Source organism: Oryzias latipes, chromosome 17 (assembly GCF_002234675.1).
Source record: "Oryzias latipes chromosome 17, ASM223467v1".
In the NCBI taxonomy this organism is placed as follows: Eukaryota; Metazoa; Chordata; class Actinopteri; order Beloniformes; family Adrianichthyidae; genus Oryzias; species Oryzias latipes.
In genome coordinates, this window is record NC_019875.2 from 17859989 (window position 1) to 17869477 (window position 9489).

At 35.9% G+C, this 9489-nt stretch overlaps 2 long non-coding RNA genes across 2 annotated transcripts; both read right to left on the bottom strand.

Annotated features, from left to right (window-relative positions):
- Positions 1-611: 611 nt before the first annotated feature.
- Positions 612-2575, bottom strand: LOC111949059. Its single transcript, XR_002875082.1, has 3 exons — positions 2150-2575; positions 1238-1363; positions 612-948 (listed from the first exon to the last, which is right to left on the bottom strand). It is a non-coding gene; the product is annotated as an uncharacterized LOC111949059 (long non-coding RNA).
- A 206-nt stretch (positions 2576-2781) lies between these two features.
- On the bottom strand, positions 2782-4257 carry LOC110016978. The gene is made up of 3 exons (XR_002875104.1): positions 4118-4257; positions 2993-3081; positions 2782-2831 (listed from the first exon to the last, which is right to left on the bottom strand). It is a non-coding gene; the product is annotated as an uncharacterized LOC110016978 (long non-coding RNA).
- Between the last annotated feature and the right edge of the window lie 5232 nt (positions 4258-9489).

Sequence of the window (9489 nt, forward strand, 5' to 3'; positions counted from 1 at the left end):
AATGTGCAAAATTTGTACCTTTAGAGGTACAATGGCTTGTCACTGGGGCAGTACCCTCAAGGGTACAAATGTTGTACCCTTTCATATAGGTGCGTATCTGTACCCTTTCAGTATGTACCTTTCAAAGGCAAATATGTACCTCTGTGGACAAAATTGTACCTTATAGTGCTATGGTACCATAATGTACCTTTAAAAAAGGTACAAATTTGTTCTTTTAAGGGTACTGCCCCAGTGACAAGCCGTTTGTACCCTTTGATGGCAAATTTGTACCAGATACAGCACATTAAAAGACCAGTATAATGTTTATCACATTTATTAAACATTCAAAACAATTACAATTCTGACATTTCACAGTATGAATGTTTTAAGATCCACAGTGTCACAACAGGATGCATACATTTACAATTATTAGCAATTTTACAATAATGAAAAATCTATATTTTTCCTTCAGTTCACATTGCATTCATTGTAACTATAACCTTAACATTTGATCAATTGTAAACAGAACATAGCACTTCAGTTACCATTTTTAAACCATGAAATAAAACTTGTGACATAACAAAAGAAGCACTAGACCTCATTTTAAGTACATCTTTCTACAGCATTCTACATTTTCTAAAAATAGATAATAAAAAAGTAAACTTAGAACCAAGTTTAAATGCATAATTTAAATAATAAAATGCATAAATGTGATAAGATAATATTGATACGAATTCTAAAAAGGAGAACTATAAAACACACTAAAGATTACCAAGGATTACGTTTATGTCAATACCTAGTAGATCCTCTGCAAGCATCTCTTCTCTTCCTTCTTTGGAGACTTTGGCTAATGGAGCTTTTCTTTGAACAAGCTCAAGCATCTTTGGCACAATACTGGTAAACGCCGTCCTTGAAGCGCTGGCTTAGACTTACAGGTGATGGATGCATTCGGTCAACATCATCAAACAACTGAAAATTGAAAAAAATTAGAAAATTAATCATTCACTTTAAAACAAACAAAAGACATAAAACATTCTAATATTCTTTGTTGCCTCTTTCATTGCCATTTCCCTTTAGTGATGTCATTGTATAAATATTACTTGGCTTGAATGACTATATATTTATATATGGGTTTAGAAAATTACAATGTTTTTACAATTGAGTTAAAGCTGTTAATGGTCATTTTAGCAGATGTCTCAGCTTATATTGACATTCAAAATGTATTTTAAACTGAGAACTGATTTAAAATGTCACTGACCCCTGAGGTTGTCTTCAAGAAAGGGTACTTCTTTAGTATATCCTCTCGCACCTTGGTGTACTGGATATGCAGGACATTCACACGACCTTCAACGGATGATGCATCCTCACCAATGACAGCAACCACCTATTGGACCAAATTTAAAAGTCCATATTAAAAAAAAATTCAACTGCAAGCACTGATTACTGGGGTTAAAGCACTTTGAGATGATGTTTAAAGACAGTTTGTGCAGAGTGGTTTGGAGTTGATCAGAAATTAACTTCTGAGTTGTAGGCGGGGCTATTGACACAGTAGTTACCCTCCGCTGATGTCCGATCATTCCTTTGTTTACGCCTTCTCCCTCTAGCGTACAGTCCTTCCAACCTAAAACTAACATTAGTGGTGAAACCAAAATGGTGAGCAATATTGAAGCTTTCCGGCCATAGTTTAGATCAAGCTCAGACAAGTATGATGAAGATGTTACTGGATCTGTTTGTCTGCAAGTGGACGCATCAGAATAGAGCAGAGCAGAGGGACTCGGACCCACTTCATTTCATGTGGTGCGTCACAATAGAGACCTTCCTCAAACTGCATTTATTTTGTCTGTTCCTGATTCATCCCAATTTGAGTGAATACTCAGATGTGCAGTTTTAAACGTGTTCTTTTAAACGTGCCCATCATGAGAAAAATACTGCGACATGTTAAAAATGGGGGAAGAATCCAGAAGAATTATATGTTTGTATGATGAGGACAGTATTCCAGAATGTATTCAATGTGTTGTGACTTACTCGGTGCAATCTGCTGTTTCCCTAGAAAACTTTAAACTAGTTTGGATGATCTGCCTTACTGCACTATTTGACAACCAAACTGAATTGGAAAGACAGCCTGACTTTGAATGCTTGAAATGACTTTGTGAAAAGATTATTTACTTACTTTGGCAAGAGAGGTGTCTTCAACTCTTTGTCTTGTTGTAGGACTGTGTTGTAATATTATTGTGTCATCTGAGTCCACTTTAGTATCTCCACTTGAACTGGTATTGCAGCTCTTTGCAAGACAACTCGGCTGATCTGTCAAAGTATTAAAACTTTCAGTTAATGTAATATTTAAATTAGTATGATAGCAAAAACAAAAAAAGTAAAAACAAAGATTTTTAAATACTGACCGACTTAACAGTTTAGCAGATTTATTATCTTGTCTAAGTCAGCAATAGGGTATAAAACTCATACTTATTTGCCCGTGTTTTGTTCCCCACACTATCCTGTCAAATAAATCATTAACCCTCAGACTCCTATTGATGCAAATATACAATCAAAACTCTTCAGCTCAAAAATGTTCTTAATTTAGCATGTACTTGAAAGCAAAAACACAGATTATTTCCCTTGGAAATAAATTCAGGCATCAAAGGGGAATTTACCCAAAACTATTCAAAACAAAATAGATAAATTACAATTTAAATGAAAAACTTCACCTTCTGGATTTGTATCTTCGGCCAGACAAATTTCCAACACACCAAGGTTTGGGTTTTTCAACAGGAGATCAAAAACCTCCTCAACTTCTGTCTTTGAGTCATCAAACACTTTCAAGTCCAAGGTTGGGATGTTGAACTTTTTGGCAGCTGTGAACAAAGCAAAATTATGTTTAGAATACAGCACAGAAATTATCTTTAAATTAAAAAGCAATTAAAAAAATCTGTTTGCATCACAGCTGACAGTTTATCCACAAAGTTGACTGATTCCTGTAAAGAAAAATGCTGGAAATTGTGATGTTTCCACTCACCACATTCCCAAAAGGATTTGTAGGTCAGCTGAACTTCCAAACATTTTTCTTTTGGCGTTAGACATGTTCACGCACAGCTTGCATCTTTCCTGGTGGGAAAAAAAAAATATATTACAAAAAACATTACAACACCAAAAGGTACCAACACAGCATTTATTCAGATCTAAGCCCTGTTCCAAATAAATTAATACATTTTAAAATAGTAATGGGAAATATAAAGTTTACACTAGCTGCCACAGCAATGTTGCAGAATTTGCAGAACTGCTAAAAAAAAAAACACTGACGACAATGCAATGGCTTCTAAGGGCCTACAGATTAATTTCTTGGAATTTCATTTAAAAAAAATTATTTTTTCCTGGTTTATAGATTTTTGGTATGGGAAATCGTGACGAGTATCTGGAATCACGGACCTCCATTTAAAAAAAATTATCTCTTCAGGAGAATGATCAAAATCAACAATACACAGTGTAAACTTCGCTTGACCAACAATGAGCGATCATGACAACCTAAACAGTCTGTCACTGTCTTGCATTCGGGAAATGGTGGCTGCCCGCGCACAGCAGCTAAGGCAGGCTGACATATAAATAGGAAGGACCGCCATACTGCGGTGTAAAAAAAAAAACGTTATTGGACTCCTACACATTACAGATTCAAATGATTAACGCATTGAATTCGACGGAACTGATAAATATCAGTAGGAATTATGGAGCTGGTCGTTAAAAAAGCTGGCTTCCTTACTAAGAAAGACAGAAAGGGAAAGAAAAAGAAAAAAAAGGGGGGGGGGGGGCAACAACAACCGGTGCATAAACGCCAGCGTACATCGGTAAAACGGCGACAGAATTATCTAGTGAAAAAATGTATATATTTCAATGTATTTAACGGAACGCGGTACAACACCAATACAAAACAACAGCTTAATTTATTTAATGGCTGCATTTAGCTGAACTTCAAACGGCTGAGGCTAACCGTTAGCAAACTCCTGCTCGTAGTTTTCAATCTCCTCACAGGCACACACACGGTGGAATAGCAGCATTCCACTACACAAAAGTTATTCCTTACAGATAAAATAAACGAACCCGCTTAAAACAAGTTTTTAACTTATTTTTGAGCAATTAGCAGACTTACCTCAGTCACAGCCTCTATCTTCCTCCGGCCGCTGCGGGATAACAAAATGGCGGAAGAAACGAAACTTAAGAAAGTAGAGTGGGCGTGGTCTCGCTGGATTACTCCAACATATTTCCTCTACGTTTTTACACCTACTTAAATAATAATTACTGATGGTAACTCCGAAAAAAGTACTCTCTCATTTTTCCTGTGTAGGTACAAAAACTAAAAGGTACTAATATGTACACATAATGTAACGTAGTAACAGAGAAATTTACTTTTTTATGAGAATGTATGATTAGAAAAAAAATAACTTAAATTAACAGCTCAAATACTAGAAATTTAAATTGAACTTAGGCCAAGTTAAAGTACACCATATAAGGTTAAAAACATCAAATCATTTTTTCTACATTGTGCTTTTGCTCTAAATTAAAGGCAAAACTTAAAACAGCTCTTATATATGTAAAAACAAACCAGGCTCACACTAATACATGTTTAAAAGTTATTATCTTGATGCTCTGCACAATCAATAAAATTTAATGTGCTTGTGTACTGTTCAGAACTAGTCATAAAAGATGTGTGGTCTCTTAAATATATTTGGTTATTTTGTGCATCTTTTCCAAATAACCAACAACGTATTAAATGATTTTGGGTGACGTTTCATACACTTTGAATTATTACTTTTGTCACACAAGTGATTGTACCTTTGTTTGTGGAATAAAGGGTCCAAATATGGGCCCTCTGATGGTTGGAAACATATTTGTACCTTTTTTATCCTTAAATGGTACATATGAGTACCCTAAGGTGTAATTATGACTCACTTAGGGTACAAATTCACCATTTGTACCCTAAGTGTTCACAAACGTACCCCAACCGTACCCTTTTTTCTGACAGTGTAAGTAGAGGGAAAAAGGGGAAAGTTCACTATCCTCAATTTTTTCGCCTCATCAAGCCACAAAGTGTGCAGTTGCATCTCTGCAGGCTCAGGCTCATTTGGCAGGGAAGCTCTCCTGCTGTTATGGGAAGCGGTGGTCCTGGAGGCCTTGCTGTGAAGGTTTTGCTCTCCGTGTATGCTGGGTATAAGCTTGCTGGAGGCGTGAAAATAAAACCGGCAGTGGCCGGCAGGCACTGACTTAGGACTACGAGAAGATGCGCAACCATTAGCCTTTACAGGAACCAAAAAGCAATGTCCAAAATTTAGCAGATTTTTAAAGAACAACATGCATGAATGCATTGTTGTGTCAGTCAGGTTCTGGGATCAAAACTCATATCTTTCCAGATGAATTTTATGAAAGACTCGCTCCAATGAAAACCATGTTTTTAATGTTTTAACATGCTCTTGAAGTATTTTTTCAGGATGTAGGACATATACAAAGAAAACTAGAATTTATATTGTGTTTCTGAGTATTTCTGAATTGAAATCATCGAGCAGATAAAAAAAATGCTTCATAAAAAATTTTTTTGTTTCAAAAAGCTTGTAGTTGTTATATTACAACCAGCAGGCCACAAGCTTCATACTCTACTCCATTCGAATGCATGCACCGGCGGAAAAATAGGTACATGTATGTCCCGGTTTTCCTCTCATGAGCTGCCATCTGCCTCAAAACAGCTGGATAGCGTTGATGTTGCTTGCCATTTTTTTGGTTGGGATTGTGAGGGGCTGAAAGCTAGCGAGAGTATGACTGAGTTCTAGGGCCACTAAAAAAAATAAAAAGTAAAATTACGAGATTTTTAGTCTTGAGAAAAATCTTGTAAATTTATGAGAAAATAACTCGCAAATTTACGAGATTAAAGTGGAAGTGAGCAAGTGAACACCGCGCAGCAGCAGATCAGACCTACTAAATTCAATTGAACAGGTGAGCTTAATGTTTATTGATAACTTTACAAATGTTTGGATGCTCATTTGTTTGATTTATGATTTATTAATGTTTTATTTATTGATGGGTGGTTTGCAGGATCTCTGCAGCCCCTTGATGAAGCCATCGGTGTCCCTGCAGGCAGCTGTCCACTTCAATCCTTTCTTCCTCCTCCAGAGACAAGATCTCTGTTTGTGTGACGCTTCTGTCTGAGGAGGAGGATCACTTTTTGGCATTTTCAACGTTCTAATGCTAATTTAACAGACTATTTTCATTCGTCTTTATTGTTTTATGTTGAAATGGGACATTTCATCTGGAGGAGGGGGCGTATGTAACACTGTTTACTTGTGACAACTGAACTTCAGGTTATGTGAATGAAAAGGAGAATAAAGGCTGCAGCGGTCCTCTACACCTATACGTGTCTCTGAGCTCCTTATTTTACATATGAAACTCCGCTTTACTAACACAGAACCTTTTCCACTGAAAAGAATCTGATTTTCAGTCGCCAAAAAGTTCAGAATCTCTTTGTCTTTGAAACCTATCTGGAAATAAAATTTCACAAAAGGCTCCACATATTTCATCTTCAAGCTATAGGCTCCGATGAACAGAAAACTTTTGTGTTTTTTCGTCGATAATCCTGGTAAATTTCTGAGTTTTATCTTGTAAATTTACAAGATAAAAACTTGTAAATTTAGGAGATTTTTTCCCGTAAATTTACGACTTAGAGTCGTAATTGAAATAAATTTTTTCTCATGTTCTAAATAAAAGTATAAATGATGGTGACTGTATATATATTGTTATAATTAAAATTTATCCAAAAAAGACGTACATATAGCAACCATTCAGACATATTTAGATAGCAAGAATCTGTGATTTGTTGAACTTGATTGGCTCTGTAATGATGCACAGCTGAGAAAACTGTTTTGAATCTTGAAAAGTCCTTTGAGAGGATTGGTCTTTGGCATTGTATTGCAATATGGATGAAGCAGTAACTCAAAAATTAAGAGAAACAGAAAAAAACATGACTTTGGCAGTCTGGGACTCGGTCTTGGAGTGAATCTGCCTTTTTCTTAATTTTTTTTTTAGCTCCTTTAGTTTGAATCCAGGCCTTGCATGATAAATCATTAAGTCTCAAAAACAGGTATTGAAAAACAAGTTTGTTGGATCAGATTAGTTCCATGTGAGATCAATTAAAGCCTGACGTTTCTCCTGCCTTTCCCATCAGCAGCTGCTCTGAATAAGTGCTGCAGCTTTGCTTGGGTAGATTTTATGCGTTTGCAGAGTTTTACCTGCTCTTTGTGCTCCCATGCTGTTGACTGCAACATCCTCCGCTGGTAAGGTCTGCTTGGCTTTTGTTTCGTTAATTATCATCCTTCCAGCGTGTAGGCAGCCAGCATCTGGCTGTATGAGCATATTTTCTGTCTTGCACGCTCTCTGGTATTTAATCTGCTCGCTGACACTTTTCCTATTCATCATGTTATTATCTGTGGATGATATGGGGGCAATTGCTTCCAAGCTTTAACATTTACTTAATGGTAAAATTGCAGCCAAATATGATAGATTTAGCCGACTGTCTGTGAGTCTGTTGAACTTGAGTGTGCACGCACGTGTGTGGTGTTGCAGGTTCAAACCCACAAGCTGTAATTGCTCGAGGGTTATTATGATGTGGAGTGAAACCTTTCCACCACGCAAAAGTAGGCGCACCTACATGCAGGAAGAAGGTGCAGACACTTGGAAACACTGTTGTCTTCCCACACCTTCAAACACACAATGATGCTTACATACAGTCGGTTTGTTTGAGACTTTTTTCTTGGCTCATTATCACTGACAGCATGGCACTATTAGAAGAGGAATATACAGTACTTCTGTGCAGCGTGAGGGTCTGTTTTCTGCTTTTTTCTGGCACTTCACTCACACAAATGCAAGCTGTGTTTGCTTTTACATGAAGAAAACCCTGGATAAACATTCCCTAAGCTCTTTTTTAAAAAATGCGTGTAGATCATGAGTTTTTCAGGATATCTGCTATGGTTTGCAGTGTTCCGGTAATACCTAAATAGTTTGGTGTAGCTAATACATTTTAGTAGATCCCAAAAAATAAAGTTAGAGTTTTTTAATTGTATCTTTCATTTTTTTATGCAGCAAAATACAGAAAAAAAAAACTTACTTCCAGAAAATCCGACCATATTTAAACCTCCTCAAAGTGGCAGCTGTTGATGCAATAAATGGAGAAATGTTTGTATGATGTCTTTGTTAATGTGATACAAGAAAAAAGCTGCTTTAAACTATAATCAAAAAACAAATAGATAAAAGAAAAAGGTTTGCATCTTTAAAAAAAAAATCATGTATGTTATATGTTAAGGCAAAATGTTGGAAAAATTAAAATATTATAAAAATGTAATATTTTATGGGTGGCGTCGAAGCGAGGGAAGACAGAAAAGAAGACAATGGGCTAAACCCCCCGATACGTCCAAAGTCCGGCCCGTGTTTACATTTCCACAGACTTACGAAATGCTCCTGTTGTAAAATCAAGAACTATGATTTCTTGATTGTGAATGCTAGATATTGTTATAAGCCATTTTAAACCTGTGGCAACAACCTGTGAAGAACAAATGTATTTTTTTCTGTGATCAATTGTACTTCTGATAAAATAACTGTTCTTCTGCTGTTCACATGATTTCAATGTAAAAGTTTACAGCGAGTATTTAATAGTGAGATATTGTGTAACCATTTCATTTGAACCCACATTTAATTTAGTTTTTCCCAGAGAAACATTATCTTCATTTCATAAAAAATTACAGTAAGTCTGGTAAAAATGTATTTAAATTTATTTTTATTATGCTGACTGAAAAGTATCCCATAGTAAAAAACCTTTTCAGTTCCATTTAATGCCATTATACGGGTTCCCTTCACCAAATTCGGCCCTCTTACCAAAACATTTTGACACCCCTGCCCCAAAAAAAAGAATCAGGTTATTTTCGTTAATTTAAATACGTGTTCACTGCGAAAAAAATAAGTAATTTACTGCTTTTAATATAGTTTGCCCTAGCTTAAAAATATTGTAGGGATATTTAGAGAAACAAGACAATGTTGAGCTTCTAATTTAGGTTGCATCTCAGATTTTGCCCTTATTTGGGGGCATTTTGGTCAATTATACTTCTTTTTCCACAGCTTAGAACATTTTCCTGAACTTTCAATGAAACAACGGCTCAAAAGCAGAATCGAAAGACCCCTTTTAACTTTGAATATACTTCTTTTTTTACTGGACTGAGTCAATCAACTCTACCACTCTCTTTGTCATTGCAGCCTTTATGGAAACATATTTGGATACTAAATACTAGGGGTGTGTATTGGGGATACAATACGTATCGCAACATGACACGATATGTTACACGATATATCCCAAGACTGTACCAGAAACATTTTTCACAAGTTTTGACTTAGAAAAAAACTCTACTTGAATATTAGTATTCCTAATTTCATGTTAATTGAATGGTTAATTTAAAAGACACCGCGCTTGAATGATGATGATGTACTCCT